The sequence below is a fragment of the Sus scrofa genome, chromosome 15, assembly GCF_054392235.1.
Source record: "Sus scrofa isolate SSC_HxYL_T2T_F1_AM1 chromosome 15, Sscrofa_HxYL_maternal_Yorkshire_Landrace_v2.0, whole genome shotgun sequence".
Lineage (NCBI taxonomy): Eukaryota > Metazoa > Chordata > Mammalia > Artiodactyla > Suidae > Sus > Sus scrofa.
In genome coordinates, this window is record NC_139397.1 from 28,757,244 (window position 1) to 28,779,965 (window position 22,722).

A 22,722-nucleotide genomic window follows, 5' to 3' on the forward strand; every position below is an offset into this window, starting at 1 on the left:
ATCTTTTTAAGAGATGAGGAGAAGAGGTAAAAAAGCAAAACTGAGATTTCTGCCTGCCTCCTCCCATGTCAAGACTTGTTGGGAAAAAAAATAAGACCTTCTCTCAGACACAGAAGTGTGAAAAATGAAAACAGCAGGCTAAAGTTACATGGAAAAATAAGCTAAATTCATAAAGTTTTGTCCTTTTAGCACAAAAGAACAATATTCAGAGCATGCCATATATAAATATGTATGTATGTATACATACATATGTACACACACACACAAACACATATATATATTTGTATATACAAAGTTATCCCTCAGTATCTACAGGGGAAAGATTCCAGGATTCTCTCCAAATCCCAAAATCTGTGGATACTTAAGTCCCTTGTATAAATCGTTGTCATATTTGCATACAATGCATGCACGTTCTCCTGTATACTTTAAACCATCTCTAGATTACTTATAATACTAAATACAACGTAAATGCTAAATAAACAGTTGCCAGCATGTGACCAAATTAAGTTTGCCATTTAGAAATTTCTGTAATTTTCTTCCCAAATATTTTGTCTGAGGTTGGTTGAATCCCTGGATCAGAAACTCAGATACAGAGGGCCAACTATATTTATATGTGTATTAATATGTATTAAATATACATGTATATATATTCAGTTCAAAAAAAATGAGCTCTGGGAGTTCCCTTCATGGCTCAGAGGTTAACGAACCCGACTAGGATCAATGAGGGTGCAGGTTCAATAACCTCAGTGGGTTAAGGATCCGGTGTTGCCGTGAGCTGTGGTATAGGGTGAAGATGCAGCTCAGATCCAGTGTTGCTGTGGCTGTGGCATAGGTCAGCAGCTGTAGCTCTGATTCATCTCCTAACTTGGGAACTTCTGTATGCCACCAGTGGGGCCCTAAAAAGCAAAAAAAAAAAGGAAAAAGAAACATGAGCTCCATTTTTATATGGCTCTTCATAGTCCAAGTAAAATAATCTAGTGTCTAGTGCCCATCTGATTTGTAGTTAGATCATTTTAATACATAAGCATAAAGTATTTGAAGATTTGAAATAGTACCCACTTATATAAAATATTCAAATCACTATTAAATACCATAAATAGTATGTATGTATAGTACTATTTAAATACTATAAATATCAATGTGATACTATTTATTACTGTAGTATTATTTCACTATTTATAGTGCTAACATATATAAACTTAAATTCAGTATTAAGAAAATGCTATGTAGAGAACATAGATATCAAAATTATATCAGAAATGTAAAAAACCTAAGAGGCCATTTCTGCCCTAAGATTGTGTAGAATCCCACGAGGAAAGAAGACTTAGCCAAAATAAAGTACATATAAAGAACAACGAGTAGCTGCTCCAATCAATGCACAAAGGCTTTAGAAACACTACTGAATCAGAAAAATCATTCACTCGGAAAACAGGATGTCTCCTGAATAGTAGCATATGAAAACTACACTTTCTTCTCAAAGATGGAGGTGGAAGATGGGAACGATGGGAACGATTCATTCCAAAGTGTCTTGATCTTTTCAATCAAGTGGGAGGGAAACAGAAAATTTGAGCCCAGCCACTGTGAGACAGATGAGGAATTCAGGAGGAATGAGTAGCCATGCCTCTAAATCTGCTGGCTGATATTACACTACACAAAGAGTTAAAGGCTACCTTGCATCCATGATAAAGCCTTTCAATGATATGCCCTTTCTTTTCTAAGTCTCTCTGGGAAAGGAATGCACACACCTTTTTGTTTAATACATCCAGAATGACGTCCATGCATAGACACTAGAGAGCAGCTGGAGGTATTTCAAAATAACCCTATTTAAGCAAAAGTCTATGTGTGGCAGGTATGTCTTTTTATGTTTTGGAAAATCATGGCTTCAAGTACACTAAAGTGAATAACCACTCTCTGGTCATGGTACTACATTTCCATCATTTATAGTCAGTCACTCCTAAGTCTGACAGCATAACGGAGAAGCAGAAATGAGTGCTTCTCTGAAAAAAATTGCAAATATAATATTATCCATGTTGGTGATATAAAACAAAGAGGTAACCAAAATATTATGTGTGCTAAGACTTTGTCAAAAACTCTATGGACATTTGTATATGGCTATTAAGCAGGGACATCAGGAAATAAAGATCAGCTTTAAAAAAAAGAAATCGTGAGGTAGTTCTATCAAACAGTTGTAAGTGAATAGTGAGCAGTTCATGTGAATTTGTGAAAATAATGAAAAATTGCAGCATTCATGATAGTCTTAAAAATACTTATAATTCCACATGAAAAACTCTGAATCATTTAATTTTTTGAAGGCAGCTAGTCATTTGTTTTAAGTGTTTGCACATTCTGAATATATGGAAGCACATTTTATGTACTTTAGAGTTCTGCTGATGTAGTGGGTAGTATATCATCAAACCACTGCTGCAGCAATTCTAAGGTCAAAGCTATTGCTTTTGGATTTGATACATTTTGTACATGATTTATGGATTAATTTTATGGAAAATATGTAAGCTATATGTCCCAAAAAGCATTTTATGGTATTATAACAATAAAACATTATAGTTATGGGACGCCCTTCATCTAAGCATATCAAAGCCCTTTCCTGACATTAGTTAATCCTTGTAATACCCTCAGAGGCAAGAAAGTATTACCCACACCATCTTTTTTTAGAACATAAAGAGCACTGGGGATTTTCACAAGTCTTCCTAGGTTGAGAAATGCTATAAATCATTCATGCTTTCATTCATTCTACTATAATGAGCTTTGGACAGTATGCTAGGACTTGGGGATAGAATGGTGGGGAAAAAGTAGAAACACCACCCATGCCCCCCACCCCGCCTTGGAACTTACTATGAAATATATGAAGTGCTTTCATTTGTGGGAAACAAAATAACATAGTACCTTTTATCTAGGATTTCACCCTTACAATCTGACATCATACCTCCCTACAGCATCTTCTAGCAGCCACTAGCTAAGCTTCCAAGCAGTGAAAATGCATTCCAAACAGGAGAGCTCCTCTTGCCACAAAACTTACTGAGAATTTACTTTATACATATCCCTAATACATATGTTGGTCAGTGGGACTCTAAGCAAGCGAGAGAAAGTAAAATTAGAAAAGAGAGGGGTATGCTTAAATGGCTTTGTGAAGCAGGTACATTACAACAAAGATAAGGCAGGTAGCCTAATGATAAGAAAAGAAATCCAATACTCTCCCCAAAAGCCAATAGTAGGACTCAAAATTCACGATGGTCTGAGGCCAATTAGCATCAGGGGCTGAGAGTCATGGAGCTCATTTTCTCTCTCTTTTTTTTTTTTTTGCCTTTCAGGGCCACACCTGCAGCACATGGAGGTTCCCAGGCTAGGGGTCCAATCAGAGCTACAGCTGCCAGCCTACACCAAAGCCACAACAATATCAGATCTGAGCTGCATCTGTGACCCATACCATAGCTCACAGCAATGCCAGATCCTTAACCCACTGAGCAAGGCCAAGGATGAAACCTATAACCTCATGGATCTTAGTCAGATTCAATTCTATTGCACCATGACGGGAACTCCTCATTTTTTCTTGATGATGCTCGAAGCAGGCTGTTTGTAAGAAAGAGCCCCACATTTTCAATCCTCCCTGTATCTATACCCTTTGCAGTGTGACTGTACCAAGTCCACCCAAAGGTGACATTTACTTCTTTATCCCTTGAAACTGAGCTAACCTTTTGACTTACTTTGGCCAAAAGAATGCAGTGGAAGTGACTGTGCCAGTTTGAGAGAGGTTTCAAGAGGTCTTGCGTACCTCTGCTTCCTGTGCACTCCTGTTACAGCAACGTGAACAACCCTGAGCTGGTCTGTTGGAGGAAGAGACATCATGTGGAACAGAAACAAATCTTATGAGTTATAACCATCTCAGGGGAGCCAGCTTCCAGCATACCCTTCCACTGACCAAAGACGCAAGAGCAAGTCCAGCCCAGATCAGCCGGGACTACCCCAGACAAGCAGAACCACCTAGCTGATCTACAGATACAAATAAAATAATAAAATTATTGATTTAGGCCCTGAATGTTAGGGTGTTTGTTACCATATAATAACTACTGTAACTGAAATTCAGCATTTAGTAACTGTTCCATAATGATGAACCTGAATAAAATAAATTCTACACTGACCTCTGCTGAATAAGGCAATGACTCATGAATACAGTTTAGAGATATTTTCATCTGAAATGGTCACAAAAACAATGCATAAAGGAAAAAAATCCAAAACCTCTGATAACTCCAATTACCCACTGTGGCTTATTCCCAAGTGTGCCATATCATCTTAATTTTGCTAAACATGAATATCATATTTATAAAAAGGCCTAATTAGGAGTGTCCGTTGTGATTCAGCAGGTTAAGAACCCAACGTAGTGTCTATGAGGATGCAGGTTTGATCCCTGGCCTTGCTCAGTGGGTTAAGGATCCGGCATTGCCATGAGCTGTGGTGTAGGTCACAGGGGTGGCTTGGATCCTGCACTGCTATGGCTGTGGTGTATCCTGCAGCTGCAACTCTGATTGGAGCCCTAGGCCAGGAACATCCACATGTCTCAGTGAATCCATAAAAAGAAAAAAAGAAAAAAAGAAAACTAAAAATGATAAGTTAGAGGATACTAGACATATTATGTGATATTTTTATGCTTTGAAAATGATCTATTAGATGGATCCAATATGCATTACAACTATAATACACCTTTTGAAAAATCTACCTTTCAAGTAATTTTTCAGAAACACATTATGGGATACAGGGAGTATTTTATTACTTGGACTCCAGGCCAACTAGGACCTGCCTGGAGGAACTTTTGTGTCAAGTTGTGTGAAAAGCTTATTATATTAAGTACCCTAATATATTATAGGGGAGACATGATGTCACTGAATGCAAGTTTCTGTGCCCAAGTCATAGTGAGGCCAAATAATACAGAAACATTAGAGTTTAGAGCAGAGAAAGGTTTATTGAAGGGTCATGCAAAGAGAATGGGTTGCTCATGCACCCCAAACTTCCCCAAAATGTTTCAGAAAGGCATTTTTAAAGGCAAGGTGAGAGAGGGACCTGGGTGGTTGTTGCAAACATCTTGGTGTAGGAATCCTTTGTTCTTGCAGCTGTCCCTGTAGGTCAGGCCACAGCATTCCTGTAAACCTCCAACAAGACAAATGTTATTCTCTCTTCTACAACTTTTTATCTCTATATGAATGGAAAGGTATTATACCCTTAAAGGTTAAAGCCTTGAGAACGGACTATACTGTATATTTCAGGCTATAAGCAACATTGTTAACTCAAAGCAAAAGCAATAGAATATAAAGGTTAAAGCAAAAGAAACAGACCCAATATGGAGCAAAATTTGTTCCTCCCTATTACAATGAGGCTGTTCTAAGAGAAGCGGAGCATTGATGATCATTGGTAAATATCTGCTAGAGATGTCTTTTGTCTTTGGAGGAAGACCTGGATAGAGACAGAACATTATGAGTTAAGTCACCAGCTGGGGACCACTCAATCCTTGATAGACAGTTATTTTGACACACTAAAACTTTAAGGTCAGGATCTGCTTCTCATATGCCAACATCTACCCCAAGAGATGTAGCTCAGTCTTATACAGAGCACAGATATTTGGCTACTATGAATTGAATTAAGGCATAACACTTCCCACCTTGGCCACTATAATCTTTCAGCCTGCATCAGGTTGCCTAAAAGTTCTAATAAATCATTCTTTACAAACCAGTGCTCCATGGAACACTAGTCCATAGGAGCTCTGTATAAACAGGATACCAGGATCAAATAACTTTGGGAACTGCAACATAGTGATATACCTCTGCTCTTGGAGATTAACAGTGTAGGTTAGCATATTAAGGGTTCCAATCACTGTCAAACTCTTTGTCTTGAGTAAGACACCACACTTGAGCTCCGTGTTCTGGTGCATTTCTGTTGCTGGATTGGGCTGCACAATAATTTGCTCTTCTTTGATGAAGTGGATTGCGAAGAGGGTAGAACACCCTTTGCTTGGATTGTGAGGGGGTGGAATTGGATATTCCATTTCAGTGTGAGCTAAGCACTTGCATCGTTAGGTCTCATTACCCCTGTCTTCCCAGAGGGGAGAGAATACAGGAAAAAATGGTTTGTGGAGGGGTTGTTTGCCCTTAGGGGAGTGGGAACTGCTTTGCCTCTGAGCCTCATACTCCTCCCCCAGGAGCAGGCAGTGGTCTGGATAGTGAAGGAAGATTAGCCAGCATTTCACACAAAGAGCAGGGATCAGCTTGTCTGAGGGCACTGTGGTTAGAACTTGCTTCCAGAAACCTCTGACCGTCTTAGAGCTTACAGCCAAATAACCAAAGCCTTGCTTTTGATCATGTAACACTGTGAAACATTTTGGAAATCAGGATGTTTGAGAGGGTATCATTTCCAAAAAGATGCATACCCAGGACTTGAATGATTTTCTTTTACCAAAGAAGACCAGAAATGGATATTCCATTACTCATTTTTTGGTATTAATTCAGTACATAATTTATCTATATATTGGTAGACTGAAATAAAAACAATATAAAAAAAAGGGTTCCAAGAAATCCCACAATAAACTGTTTTAATACTAGTAACATTTTGATGAACTTCTTGGTTCATACAACACAGAAGAACACACAAGAGGACACTGACTCTGGAATAATGATCTAGAGAGACTGTAAATAGCAGAAGATTCTACTTGTACAATCGTAGTAGCCAGGGAAAATTAATTCTTCCTCAATTTTAATTTTTCAGCAATCCTTAGGAGCCGTAGACTTTGCCATATCATAACCAAATACAACTGTATACCTTTGAAGGTCTTTAAAATAGTTAGTAATTGCCAGTGATTTTTTTTTTTTTTTTGGCTTTTTGCCATTTCTTGGGCGGCTCCCATGGCATATGGAGGTTCTCAGGCTAGGGGTTGAATCAGAGCTGTGACCACCAGCCTGTGCCAGAGCCACAGCAACGCAGGATCCAAGCAGCATCTGCAACCTACACCACAGCTCACTGCAATGTCAGATCTTTAACCTACTGAGCAAGGCCAAGGATGGAACCCGCAACCTCATGGTTCCTAGTCGGATTCGTTAACCACTGAGCCATGATGGGAACTCCGCCAGTGATTTTTTTTGAGATGGTTTTTGTGGGTTTTTTTTTTTTTTTTTTTAGCCATATCCATGGGAAATGGAAGTTCCTGAGCTAGGGATCAAATCCGAGCTGCACCTTCGACCTACGCTACAGCTGCAGCAACACAGGATCCTTAACCCACTATGCCAGGTGGGGACTGAACCACCAATGCCACAGAGATGAGCCAGATCATTAACCCACTATGGGAAACTCTGCTAGTGATTTTTAAAATGTGAAAAAAAAGAAACAATCTAAATGTACAATAATGAGGTAGGAGTTGGATGTATCCACAAAATGAACTATCTTTTAACTATTAAAACAATGCTTATAAAGTATAAAATGCTTCTAACATTATTCTTAGTGATAAAACAGGAAATATTTTATACTGTACTATTTCAATTACATAACGTTTACACAGAAATAAACTGGACAAATAACTGTGGTTTCTTTAGTTGATGGAATATGAAAATGTATAAATAGAGCTGCATATTTTTCTATATTTTAATATAACTCACTATAAAATAAAAAGCCAGTTCTAAGTCATCAGAAGGAGCCAAAGGTTTGTTCATCTGACTAGGTCCTACTTATTTTTGTGGTCTGAACTTAGATACAGTTTCTTCTGGAAAACTATCCAGAACCCCATACCTATAGTAGATACCTTATGCTGTATTCATTCCTATCATGGCATTTATAAACTGGAATTTCATTTGCTCACTTACTTGTTTATAGATACTCTAGGCTATAATCTCTCTAGCTCATCACTATAAATGCAATGTCTACCACAACCATGGAATGTAGATGGTAGGTGTTAAATAAACATTTACTGAATAATTGAAAGTTTGGATGTTCTCTCATTTCCTGAATGTGTTGCAAAGATAATATAACATCAGTGTTCTGGAACAACAATGAATTTCTCCCATTCAAATGATATATTTTATTAAGGCAGCTGATTTTTTTATTAACTTGTCAATAATTTAAATTTTCCATGAAATTTTATCTAGAAGGCATCTCCTCCATAATCAGTTAGAGGATAATAGAGATTTCTGCCATTTATTAGATAATTTAATCAGCATGACAATCTAAGAACTATGGTTATATATGCTCCTATTTGAGGCTCTTAATTTGCTTCAGATTAGAACATAATCCTCTAAATTCGTGAATCACAACAGTAAACTGTTTTAATATCAAACTCCTACCTAGGTCCAAAAACAACTATTTTAATAGCAAAATCTGTTTTAATTCCAGAAGTGAAATTCTATTCAATTATCCTCAAATTTTCATGGTATGGTACGTGGGATAGATACGTAATATATATAGTTATAGAAATAATAATAATAACTAACATTCAGTGAGAATGTTTACTATGTGTTGGAACTAATGCTATGAGGCCTAATTTGGCCCTCACTTTATGAGGTAAACAATGTGATTTCACTCTTTGATGATGGGGAAATTGAAGTAACTACCTTGACTTTGCAATAAACATCAGCATCAGAATTGTGAACCCCAGAATCCAATTTATTAATCATAATCATTCCTTTTACAAATATTTATTGAGTTTCTAGTTTAATAAAGACATTTCTCTGTGTTCTGGGACTATACCAACAAACAAACATGCCCCTGGGCATGTAGAGCTTATATTTTAATCAAGATAGAAACTTGAGCACATGCATGCATGTAGCAAAGATGGCTAAAAGTCCACCAAAGCATACATTTCCTCTTTTGTAGAAGATATTTGTCGCTGATAAACAGTTGTTCAGCCAGGATTCAATTTCTCAGCCCCCTGTGCATATAGATACAGCCACATGACTCGACCACATCTTGCGAACTGAATGTGAGCTAAAGAGATTTGTGTACTTTTTGAACAAAGGCTTCAAGGAATCATGTGTGGGGTGCAACCCCCACTTATTTCTCCTTCTGTGATCTGAATGAAGGAAATAACAAAGTCCTAAGAAAAAGAGGAGCCTCCTTAAGGAATGTGTCTGAGTTTCCATATCACTACTTAGAGGAAAGATGCCTGCCAACCAGGAAGACAAGCCCTGGATGGCTTCATGAGAGCTAAATAGTCATCTATGGACTAAGTCATTATATTGTGTGGGCTATTTGTTATAGCAGCTGGCACTATCCTAAATAATACAGAACGTGGTACCTTGATTTGGGTGTTGCCATGAAAACAACCTAAATATGTGATGTCGATTTATTGGCCAACCAATGAGTGGCATGAAACAGATATCACCAGCTAGAAATGTGAAGATGCACATTATACAGCTATGAAATATTTGAGAACACTGTTGCCTGCAACAACAGGGAAGGCTAGCCAAGCATCTACTTAGCCATTGGTTCCAAGGGGCATAACTTCTGAGTATCAGTTTGTATTAGGCTACAGTTACTGCTTTTTCCAATGTATTATTAAAAACAAAAAACAAAAACTAATAAGCTCAGGGGAAAGTTGACTGCTTAGCAAACAGAAACTAAAGGACTTTGCTGGGATGCAGAGAAAAATAGTCAATGACCATAAATGTGAGGAGATGAGAAATAAAAATAAGGATTAATGCTTATTAAAAATTCTAATTTAAACAAACAGACTCAGCTAAAAACAAAAATAAGCTTATTATTTATTTCCAACTCATACATATTATTTCAGGTGGCTGCCATAAGGCCAAGGGTGAGAGGGATGAATTTGAGGAAGCAAAGAACCAAAAGCAATTTCAAAATGGATATATAAGAAAAAATGTGGGTAGGGCTATAGACACATGACACTGATTGGAACCAAATATATCAAAAGGCTAATAAGTTTTTAGGGAACTTTCCTGCCAAGAAAACAATAAGCCTGGCCTTTAAGGAGGCTTGGACTCTCAAATTCTTAAAGCAATCCTTGGTCTCCCTAAGGTCTCTCATGGACAGGAAGCAAGTTGCATTACATTACATGGATTCTCTTAAGACTGACTCCTAAAGCTCACTGCAGATGTGGCCATGGAAGAAACTGAACAAGGACAGAGCTTCTAAGAAGGCAAAACAAAGAACCGCACAGAACAATGGAGAAGGGATTTGCTCCCAGATGCAATCTAGCTTCTAACTAGGAAAAACCTTACATGGAAAAGCAGAGTCTTCAAAATCCCTGTCCCAAAGTTTCCATTATTGTTCTGCACTATTGATCGTATGGTTCTCAGTCTTCCCTTTACTAAGTGGGAACTGTGTGGTACGTATGTGGTCGCTGTTCTACCCTTTTATTTAAGCTCATCTTTCAATTAGATCATCAGAACACAAGGAATCACATCTCGACCTGATCGAGAGAACTGAGCATGACTCAGAGATTCTGGACATTGAAATGAACACAGTATCTGAAAGGGGACTTTGAGTTGCCTTGCTGAATGAGGACATGAGCTATGTTCTATGTGAAAAAAAAGTCCTTGTACAGAAATTTGTGTCCAGAGAAGCAGATGTGGCAGAGATGTCTAATTTCTAACAAAAACTTTTCCTCTCCTTCCGTAGTATATTATTATATGAATTGCTGGGGACAGCGTGCCAGTTAAGTCCTCAGTGTCATCACCTCCATCCCCTTGCAAGTAGGTGAGGCCATGTAACTAGTTACTTTCAAAATAATTTGAAAAGAAATGATATGGGCCAGTCCTGGACCAAACATTTTAAGAAGCGAGCATTCTTCCCATACACTCATTTTCTTCTGTTGACTTCAGACTTGAGAGAATAGCAGAGTCTCAAGATGAGAGGCATCTGGGACCCTAAAGCCTCATGTGGAGGAGACTCATCTGCCAAACAGGAACACATACATACCTTGAACTATGACACAAACAATAGATTAACTTCTACAGTAGCAGAACCAGGAAACTATTTGGAGATCTTTTTGTTACCACCACTTAGCCTACCCTAAATAATCCACACCCACATACAAGAGTCTAAATATTAAAGTTCTAGGGGAAAACAAAAACAGGGTTAGGAATAAAACTCTATCCCAATTAGTTGGAGGTGACTGAGATATGAAGATCAGAGGTCTCTCTGAAAAGGTTACACTTTATTTATTTTTTAATTTATTTTTTGGTCTTTTTTTTAGGGCTGCACCTGTGGAATATGGAATTTCCAAGGCTAGGGGTCAAATCAGAGCTGTAGCTACTGGCCTACACAAAGCCAAAGCAACTCTATATCCGAGCCATGTCTGTGACCTACACCACAGCTCACGGCATCTTTAACCAACTAACTGAGTGGGGCGAGGGATCAAATCCACGTCCTCATGGATACCAGTCAGGTTCATTAATGCTGAGCCACGACGGGAACTCCCTGAAGAGGTTACATTTTAGTTGTAGAAGGAGTAGCTGGCAAAATCTCTGGGACAGGCATTTGGGGCAAAAAAATATAGCAAGGAAAACTTTTAAGGTATAAACCAATTTTATGCTTTTGAGGAAGAACAAATAAGACAGCATGGAAAAATTATTGAGAGAAAAGGGAGAGAGACAGAGCTAGCTGGTGTTTTAGTCTTTCTGGCTTTGTAAGGATACTAGAGAGATTTTAAGTTTAACAGGAAACCTTGGGGATGTGTGAAGCAAAAGAATGACATCAATGATCTAGTTCATTCTTCTGGCTGCATGGAGAATGGCTTTAAAGCATTTAAGACAGAAAGAAGCAAGATGGAAGGATAAAAATCAGACAAGAGGCTACTGTAGGACTCTAGTCATGGGTGAAGGTGGCTTGTTGAAAGGCTGGTGTTGTTGATGGTGAGATATGGTCAGGTTGGTCTGTATCTTGAAGCTAGAGTGGAAACAGCTCATGTATGGATATTGTGCATGAAGAAAATATCCACAGATTGGATATTGTGGATGAAGAAAAAATGAAAAAACAATAATTTTTATATATTTGACCTGGAAAGCTGAGTGGATGATGATGTTATTTACTGAGATGTGGAAAACTGGGGGAATGTTCAGTTAACTGAGTGTGAGCAAACTAGGAATTACATGTGTGTGTATTTTTATCAGAGTACCTTATATAGGTTATGTATTAAATATCAACTTTTTTTTTAAACTTTATAGCTGTGCCCACAGCATATGGAAGTTCTTGGGCCAGGGATTGATTCCAAGCTACAGCTGCAGCCATGGTCAGATCTGTTAACCCACTGCACTCAGCCAGGGATCAAACCTGAGCCACTGTAGTAGGATTCTTAACCCACAGAAGGAACTCCAAATATCAACTTTCTTTTTTTTTTTTTTTTTTCTCTTTTTGTCTTTTGAGGGCCGCACCTGCAACATATGGATATTTCCAGGCTAGGGGTCTAATCGGAGCTGTTGCTGCCGGCCACAGCCACAGCCACAGCAATGCCAGATCCAAGCCTGTCTGTGACCTACACCACAGCTGACGGCAACACCAGATCTTTAACCCACTGAGCAAGGCTAGGGATCGAACTCGCAACCTCGTGGTTCCTAGTCAGATTTGTTTCTGCTGAGCCATGATGGGAACTCCCAACTTTTAATATAGGTATGCTAATACATGATTTTTGGCTTTCAGGTCATCCCTATTTTAAGAAGGGGGGGTTGCTTAATTTTGGAGGTTTTAGAGAAAAATACCACATCTCCCTTTTCCTTTTAAATTTTAAATCAACTGAGAAAACAAATTCAGGGAGCAACTTACACAGAGATCTAAATAGCACATGTATGATGAACACGGATGCTGATTAGAGGATATAAATTTAGATGCTCAACTAAGAACCCTCACTAATACTAAGCCCCACCTCCTTCCCTGTCACAGGCTGCTCTCAACCAAAGCAGGCTGACACCGTAGTGAGGACCCTAAACACATAACCCCGAACATGGCCGTGCATGCTTTCTGAGAAACCAGCCCAGAAGGGCCTGGGCCACACACACCTAGACTGTTCTCCCCAAATCCATCTACAGTCAGGAAAGCCTGTCCTGAGAAGAAAGTGAGACAATAGATCTTGAGTTCAGGAACACTACCCACCACAGAAATACATATAAAAAAGGCAGGGGGTGGGGAGCAATCTCTCTCTTTAAACAAATGCAAATAAGTGAATGTTATCAATGTCTGGAAAACACCCATACGGGAAACAGTGAGGACAAAAGAAGGGACTCTTCAATGGATGGCTGTCATTTCAAAGATGAACCCATATACCATCAATGGCCTTTTCCTTTACACTTTCAAACTCAGCTCTTGGAACTCGGGAAAAGATTGAAGCAAAATTGAGGTTTTACCTTATTTCAGATAGTAAAGGAAGAAGAAAAATAGGAGAGAGAGAGAAAGAAAAATGTCTTGTCCATTAGTTGAATTTGGATTGAAATTCTCTTTTCCTGTTTTCCAATCTCATATTATATGGGTGGCTCACACCCAGGGGAAAAACTGTCACACTTCCTTCAGCGACACACTGCCAGGTCACATTCCATCACTGCCATCACATCTTCCCTGCTCCTGATGATTTACTGACAGAACTGATAACTCCATCGGAAGACTCTAGTCCTCGGGCCTTTTATCTTATTCTTTCTTGACTAACCATCTTCCCTGAGGGATTAAATAGCAAAACCACTAAAAAGAGTGCCAGGAAGGAAGGAAATGTGTGGCACAAAATGCTGCTCTTGGGCACTAGGCTAGCTCAAAGCTCCGAACTCTCCTTTAATTTTAGGTCTAATCTGTGCACTGAAAAGGCATTGCTCTCAGGTGTCTTCCCCATGCATCCCAGGCTCTGCTCTGCGCTGTAGGGTACCACATTTCTCAGCTTCCCTTTCTGATGTAGGACCACCCCCTGCAAGGCACCTGTGGTAGACTGGAGATGCAAAAGGTAGGGGCAGCCACTGGACTTCCTCCTGAGCCTCGTCCCACAGAGCAGCCATTCCCTCTTCAGTCCCAGCCCTTAATGGCAGTTCCCAACATGGCACTGGTTCCCACCAGATGGGCTCTGAGAACATAAAGTTTATGTATCTTTACGGCACACATTGTCTAAAATATTTACCAGCTGGCCTCTCACAGAATATGTCTATTGACTCCTGCAATAAATAAAATTAGGTCCTCCATCAAGAGGCCCAGTGGGCTCTGTGATCCAATTAGTCTAGACCACCATTGCCAATAGAAACATGGTGTGAGCCACCACGTAATTTGACATTTTCTAGTAGCCACAAAAAAACAGATTAAATTAATTACAAAAAATATATTTCATCTAAGCCAATGTATCCCATAAGCCTTTCAACATGTTATCAAATATAAAAAAAATGTTGAGATATTTTACATTTTTAGTACCAAGTCTTCAAAATCCAGGATAGATTCTATACTTATGCATATTTCACTTTGGATGCTAAACTTTCACTACGTGATTTCTATGTAGAATTCATAAACTTTACAGTTGGAAAAGTAGACACACACTACATACCTATCAGAATGAATAAAACAAAAAATAGTGACAAGTGACAACACTAAATGCTGGCCAAGATGCAACGAAACTGGCTCACTCATACACTGGTGATAGAAATGCAAAATGGTACAGTGACCCTGAAAACAATTTGGCAGTTTCTCATAAAACTAACATGCAACTACTATATGACCTTGCACTCCTTGGCATTTATCCATTTAAATAAAAAATTGTGTTCACACAAAAATCTGTATAAAAATGTTTGTTATAGCTTTATTCATAATAGCCTGAACCTGGAAAAACTGCAGGTGTCCTTCAACAAGTCAATGGTTACACCAATGGTGGTATATTACTTAGCATAAAAAGGAACTAAGTATTGAAGTATGGAAACAACATTGATAAGTCTCAAATGAATTAAGTGAAAGAACACAGACTCAAAAAGATTCTACGTATGTGATTCCATTTCTACAGCATTCTTGGAATGACACAACTGTAGGAAAGGAGAATAGATTAGTGGGTGCCAAGGTCAGGGATGGGGGGTGTATGGAGGATGTGGAAGTGACTAGAAGAGTAGAAAAGTACACATCAGGGATAGTTGTGGTAATGGAAGTGCTCTGAATCCAGTAACATCAATGTCAATATCCTGCTGATGATCTGGTGCTGTAATTTTGCAAGATGTTATCATTGGACAAACTGCATAAAAGAGACATGAGATTCCTCTGTCCTATTTCTTACTGCATGCAAATTTACAACACAAAAATTTTAATTTTAATAAAAGGAGGTTCACATAAACAAGTATATCCAATAACAGAAAGTCTCAATAACTGAATCAAATATTAGGGTTTTGTTTTTATTTTTTCCTTTTTTGGCCACACCACAGCATATGGAGTTCCTGGGCCAGGGATCAGTTCGGAGCCACTGTTGCAACCTACCCTGTGGCTGCAGCAACACCAGATCCTTTAACTCACTGTGTGGGGCATGGATTGAACCTGTGTCCTGGTGCTGCAGAAATTCCACCAATCCCATTGGAGCACAGCAGGAATTCCAAATACCAGTTTTTAAATTTGAAAAATTAACTGAACTTTAAAAAAAAATGAATCTTTAGTCACTTTGCCACATTTTAAGTGCCCAATAGCCACATGTAGCCAGTGGCTAAAGCAGTACACAAGGTGACTCTAGATCATCTTTGGTGCTAGAGTGGCTAAAAATAGAGCCGAATTTGAGGCATTAGAGAGGAAAATGGCCCCACAATATTACTCCCAGAAAGCATACCTTCTACAAAGAAACACACATCTACTCTAAACACTCTGCAATTCCAAAGGACATAATGAAACCTCCATAGTATTAAAAACTAACCAGTTGTGACAAACTGCTTATAGAGAAGCATTGTTCTTCAGACAGCTCCTCAGCCAGCTCACAGGACTTTGTCTCTTAGACAAGATGTACCTGTCCTCCCAAAACTTGCTTGTTTCAAAAAAAAAATAAGATAAATAAAAGTAAATTATTTTTGATTACAGCTTTCCACACCAAACCCTATTTTTGCACAAACAATGGAGTTTAGCGTGATGAGCGGTGATGGCATGCATTTATAAGAAGCCGAAGCTCTGCTCAGAAAGTCCCTCTCTTTGATAAATTGACAGGTGAAATTGGAAGATGACATGAAATGGTGGCTCCTCTCTGCACCAGCTATGCGCCATGCAGTAGAGCCAGAGGTAACAGGCAGGGATGGTCTGTGTTACTGGAGCCCTGGAGAGGGCTGTGCAGAGCTCAGGGGCTCTGCTGTCCTTGGTGAGTATGGCGGTTAGCTTCTCTGGGGAATAATGGGAGGCCTGGCACAGCTTCACGCACTGTGCTCCTCACATGTGTGTTCCCATTGGTGGGGCGGGCTTCTTTTAAATGTACAGCAAGTGGATCACGGTGTGAGAAAATCAGCAGGCACAATTGTCCAAAGGGATTGCAGCAGCTGAGCAGTTCTGGAAAGAAGTCAACTGCCCCTCAGTCCAGCACTCAAGGCCCTCCACCACCTGGACCTTTCTGCCTGCTGGCTTTACGTGTAGCCACCCTCCACTCACATTGGTTTACCTGCTTCCTTCAGACACTGCCTGGCCGAGTCTTAGAACTTTGCTCAGGCTGTTCCCTCTGCCCACAATGAGACCTGTTCTTTTTGCTTTTAAAATATTTTTAAAAAAATCTTTATTTTTGAATCGAGGTACAGTTGATTTACAATGGTGTGTTTGTTTCAAGAATAGAGCAATATATGCATATACAGTATATATGTATATCTACACAGTTTCAGGTATACAGCAATATATGCATATATACATACATATATATAATGTATATAGGCTATTCTGTTTCAGATTCTTTTCCAGTAGAGGTTATTACAACATACTGAATATAGCTCCCTGTGCTATACTTGGTCCTTGTTAGCTATCTATTTTATATATAATAGTATGTGATAAGCAATGCTTGGAGCACGATTAGCAGGGCTGCTAGCAAGGACATAAGGAACGTAGTTGCTACATGATTGCAAGAAGGGTGGTATGTGGAGAGCAAAACTGCTGACAGGTGTGTAGCTGCCTTTTCAGCCGGGGTGGGGGGGTTTTCTCTAGTTCTTACTTCAACAGAACATCTAATAGACATCACGATCTTAACTATGATATAACAAACAATAAGTTAAAGATGTTCACAATATAGTCATTTAAGTGCATTTGGTAGAAATATGTACAAATAATTATCAGGCTTCACAGAAATACATCATTTATGGTAGGTTTGCAAGATGTATAAAAGTTTACCAGGTGGAAAGGACCTGGTCAGAGGCAAGGCATGGGGTGGAAGGATGTAGGGTGATACTGTCTAGACAGAGAAAACTCATGTGCAAAGGCAAAGAATTAGAAAAGTATACAGAGGGTTGAAAAATAGTTGAGTGGCATACTAGAGACACTGTCAAGGATAGGTTATAAGGGCTTGCTTTGTCACGCCTAGGTGCTAAAAGGTATTCCTTGGGTAACTGAGAGCCACAAAAGGATTTTTCAGCCAGTGACCAGAACATATAGGCATCTCTCTCATTTATCCATCAAGTATATATTGAGTACCAAGTATTGAGTTGAAATTGGAGACATAAATAAGAATTTTCAGTTGGATGGTGGAAAGAATCAAATCAATCAACAATCAAAGAAAATAGAGTAACTCCTGGACAGAGATGCGTGCAAGGTGATACAAAGAACAGAGGATGGAGCACTGGTTAGAATGGCAAGAGGTGACAGGTGTCAGGAATAGCTCCCTGGAGAAGATGTCACACTGGGGATGGCTAGAGGATGGGTTGGAAGGTGTTAGATGAGAGATAAAATGAGGGAATAGAAATTATAATAATATATTTAAGAGAATTTCAGAGTTTGTTCATAAAAAGTATTAAAATATTTTGGAGTTCCCTCATGGCACAGGGGGTTAAGGATCCAGTGTTGTCACTGCAGTAGCTCTGGTCGCTGCTTTGGTGCAGGTTTGATCCCTGGCTTGGGAACTTCCACATGCTGAGGGTGTAGCCAAAAAAGAAAATTAGTGGTTTACTGGAGTGGAGGCAGGGACAGGGAAGGAGCAGAGGGAAGAAGAGAGAGTGAGACTAAAATCTTTAGCCCACTGAGTTTGGGGCATGGCAAGATACTGGGAACCATAAAAGCAGTATATTTGCAGAAAAAAAGAGTCTGCATTCACATTTGTACACAATAAGAGGAAACTTGCAATAATTCACAGACGAAATAAAAAGAGAATTGAATAGAAGATTTTGGAAAGAAAAAACAGGATGCCAGATAACAATAACATCATACTTATTTTTTTTTTCTTTTTTGTCTTTTTAGCTATTTCTTGGGCCGCTCCCACGGCATATGGAGGTTCCCAGGCTAGGGGTCGAATCAGAGCTGTAGCCACCGGCCTACGCCAGAGCCACAGCAATGCAGGATCTGAGCCGTGTCTGCAACCTACACCACAGCTCACGGCAACGCCGGATCGTTAACCCACTGAGCAAGGGCAGGGACCAAACCCGCAACCTCATGGTTCCTAGTTGGATTCATTAACCACTGCGCCACAACGGGAACTCCTTATGTTATTTTTAATATTAATTATTGCATTACTTAGCTAATAATGGTAAATACTGAGCAATCTCACTTATCAAAATAGCACAGTAAGTTAAAGCTCACTAAAATAATAAACCTTATTTTATTTGTTTTCTTGCTCTATAGACTAGGTCTCTTGCACAGTACAAAATGAATTCCCTGCAAATTTGTAACCTGCACTTGTATATATACAAAGGGGTTTTCCAGAAACTATATTTTGTTTGATGACATCATCACTCCAAGAACATAAATGTGTACTTGTGAATCCATGTGTGTATCCAAAAGTTCCCAATGTTTAAAGCATAGATATGTACATTTCCAGAGACAAACTCAGCTTGTTTTCAGTCTTACTACGATGCTCTTATGAAGTTTCTTTGGGTGTATTTGGTTCTACCTGCTATCATCTTTGTAACCTCATTACCTATCAATGAATCATTGTTTTGAAATCTTAAAAATGTTCCTACCCTGCGTGGAAACACAGTAAGAGGTAAGTATACTGTGTTGTCCTATTTCACAATATTCTTAAATATTTTTTGAAATTTTCCCAAAGCTTAAGATTTTATCTGTATGATATTTTTAACTTAATAATATTTTAATATAAAAGAAAATGCACTTCCCATATATTTTAAGAAAAAAAATATTTTTTTTAACAGAAAGGGAATTGAAGACTCACTTTCTCAATACTGAAGCACAGATCTACATCTAAAGATACTGAGAAAAAATCAGAGTTCCTGACTGAAGAAAGGGAAGAATCTACTCCCAAGAAAGTTAAAACAAAAATAAGACACAAACGCCCTTTCTTCGGCTTCAAAGATGTTAATCATTTCTTTCATTGCTTCTCAGCAGAAACTTTGTAAATAAATGTATAATGGTACAAGCTAAGGTGCACATTAATGTTGAATCCATTTGCTCAGAATTTAAAGAAAAAGGAATTGGACATTTCTTTTTGATATTTAGAACTTAAACATGCTTTTGTGTGACTTCTCAAACAAGAGATGAAACAACCACAAAAGCATCGTGCAGGGTAAGACATCATATGGCACTGAGTGCAGAAGGGCCCTCAACACTAATGAGGCCTGTACAACTGACAGAACATAAGGGACGTCCTGACATCAAATGTTTCAGGACCAGGAACCAAGGCTTCAGCTTCCTCCTCCGTGCTGCTGTTCTGCTTGACAGTCTGTTTCCCACACCCTCATCTGCCATTTCCAATCCAAACATTGTCCCTCTGACACTGAACAGATGACATTAGGCCCCTGTGATGACAGGAGGACTACAGCATCCAGCCTGTACTCCCAGGTCCCACCTCTGTTCACGTCACCCAGACCAGCCGTTTGCCCAAGCTCTCTGCCAGATTAACAGATAGCTGTCCTTTCTCCCTTGTTCTCTCAAAGGCATGTGTCTCTCTTCCAATACCTTCCTCAAATTGATTCCACCACATCTAATAATTAAATTTGTCTTACAAAAAGAGAGACAGACTGACAATACACATAGCCCTTTCTTTCAATCCCAGGTTTGCCTCAAGTTCTAGCACTTTTTTTTTTTTCTTTCAGGTTAATAACTGTGGACACACACCACTAGTCCACAATCTCTCATCTACATGCTAATATCCAGAGAGATAGGAAAATAAATTATTTTGCAGCTCATTTGAGGGCACCACCTGATCTTCAAACTTGGCAGAAAAATCTGACGGAAACTGACACTCGAAGTGAATAATCATATTCTGCTGTGGAAATACCACTATGGCTGGTTGAGACAGCGTGCTGGTACTGTAACAAAGTGTACATGCAATCTATTACCTTTTTAAAACATCTGTATTTTAAAAAGCATCTGGCCACAAGTACTCAGGGGTAATGTATTATAAGCCTGTACTGTCTTTCATATCAATCTCAATACTGAAAACTAATTGCAAAAGAATTTACACTATGTCTTTGATTAATGGAGAAGCTGATATGAAAGACCAGTGGTTTCCGACTTAAGGAGCCCATCTACAGAAGTGTGGTCTAATTTACACTGCAAGATAACATTAAAGTGAATTAACATGTCTAGACACTCTTCCTCTACCATTTAATATTCTCAGAGGATGTATCCTGGTGTAAGTACAGAGAATTGGTGTAATTAAATAAACCTTGATGATTCCCATGAGAATCAACAGTTTATACCTGAGAATAACTATGGCTGTCCTCCCTGGTGGGAGCCTTGTGGAACAGTCTCTCCAGAAAGGTGGGTGGAGTGGTGAGGGGTTTCACACTCAGGTGTCAGTATTTGTCCAACTTACCACAGAGGTGAGTAAGAAGAGTATATGCACCATCATTATGAACTGAGGTCAAAATTGAAGCTCTCTGAAAGATGTAGTTGGAGAGAGATGGTGACAGATGACACTTGTCAAAAATGTCTCCCAAAGTCTATTGGATACTATAGTCTTATATACTCTGAAACTCTCGTATTTATTATTACTCCTTACTTTAGGAAATAAAAATAGGGCTACCAGTTTGCAAAATACTGCTTATAAAAATTTACCTTTATTATTAGTTGGTTAGGAAAGCTCTCAAGGGTCTTTATCATCTAATTATTCATACACCAAACCCTTATCGGTCTGTGGAAGGGAAACAGCAGCAAAGTAAGGCTGCAGACTCTGAGGTGAGTCTGGCTGGGCATAAATCCTGTTCAGTGATTTTAGGACATAACTTCACCTCTCAGAGCTTCTGTTTCCTCACAAAGGAGGTTATTACCTACTTCAAAGCGTTCTTGAGAGGATTACATGTGATTTTCTATGTAAAGCATTTAGCAGAGTGTCTGACACATCCTAAGCATTCAACAAATGTTAGTGTAGCAGAACACGGACACTCCGGCTCTTTTATTATGCAAATTTAATTATTTTGTTTTACCATTCGCTGCTATGTTAGAAGAAGGGAACACAAATATTTCCATTTCTCTTCATTCCCTGGGAGGTTTTGAAGATTAAGTCCTACAGTACTTTCAAAGGAAGGGGAACCAATTCTTGTGCTAGTAGTTCAGATTCTGAAATTTATAGGACACCAAAGTCTACTTGGGAAAGAAAACATGAGTGGCTGGTGTTTAGGGGAGAGATAAAGAATCAGAGAGGGGGGAGGCAAAGAGAGGTTTCCTGAAATTACAAAGAAACTCTTTAAAGTAGGAGTAATGGTACAAGAAAGGTCTTTGCTTCTAGAATAAAAACTCAGCTCTTATGACACCGACTGTACCCAGGAAGGCAGAGATTACGGTATGTCAAAGAAGAATGAAATTCATATGAAATGTTATATGTCAAGGGAAGTGCACTCAGAAGGCCTTGAGGTATCCATCCTCACCAAGGATTTCTAGTCCCATTCTTGACACCAAAACACCAGAAAGCTGCAGAAACAACAGATGTCTCAGCAGTAATCTCTGTGAACAATGAGTGATAACTAGAAAAACTCCAATTTTTATCATAACCAAATCTAACAAAGTTGAATTCCCTAACAGTCCATCAGAGTTATAGTCAAAAATTGTGTTGACTCCTAGCAATAAATAAAGGCCTTATTTCTTAGATACCTAGTGATAGAATGAGACTTGCATCCTCTACTCATCCTCTAATGAGATTTGCATCATCATTAGGACTCTACTGGTGATAGTCTATGGGTAAACAAACGTGAGCAAGAGATAGGGTCACTGCCCTTTGGGAGTTTATATGAAGGGAGACAGATACTCTAAAAGTAATTTTAATAAGTAGTGATTTGGTACCAGAAGTAGGAGAGAAAAGTGACTCAGAAAAGCTAAGCCTAGAAATGTGAGAAGGAGTTAGGCAGGTAAAGTGCTCTGGGCTGGAGAAAAACATGGTCAAAGTTCCAGAGATAAGAAGTGAGAGAATAAAGTAGTTAAGGAAATAGAAGATGTCTAGTTAGAACTGAACAAAGAAATCAAGGAGAGGAGTTCCTGCCATGGCTCAGTGGTTAAAGAATCCGATGAGGAACAATGAGGTTGTGGGTTCGATCCCTGGCCTTGCTCAGTGGGTTAAGGATCTGGCATTGCCATGAGCTATGGTACAGTTTGCAGATACGGCCCAGATTCAGCGTTACTGTGGCTGTGGCATAGGCTGGCGGCTGCAGCTCCAATTCAACCCCTAAC

General features: G+C 39.1%; 1 protein-coding gene across 10 annotated transcripts in view; it reads right to left on the reverse strand.

Moving 5' to 3' along the window:
- The window catches only part of THSD7B (thrombospondin type 1 domain containing 7B), a 960,849-nt gene that overhangs the window by 675,811 nt on the left and 262,316 nt on the right, over positions 1-22,722 (reverse strand). The window contains exon 1 of one of the 10 annotated variants that reach the window (XM_085001335.1): positions 3,720-3,839. The exons of the other annotated variants lie outside the window; for them this stretch is intronic. The gene's annotated coding sequence lies outside the window, so the exon portion shown is untranslated. Of the gene's footprint in view, positions 1-3,719; positions 3,840-22,722 lie in introns of those variants that run through there. 10 annotated transcript variants of the gene reach the window in all.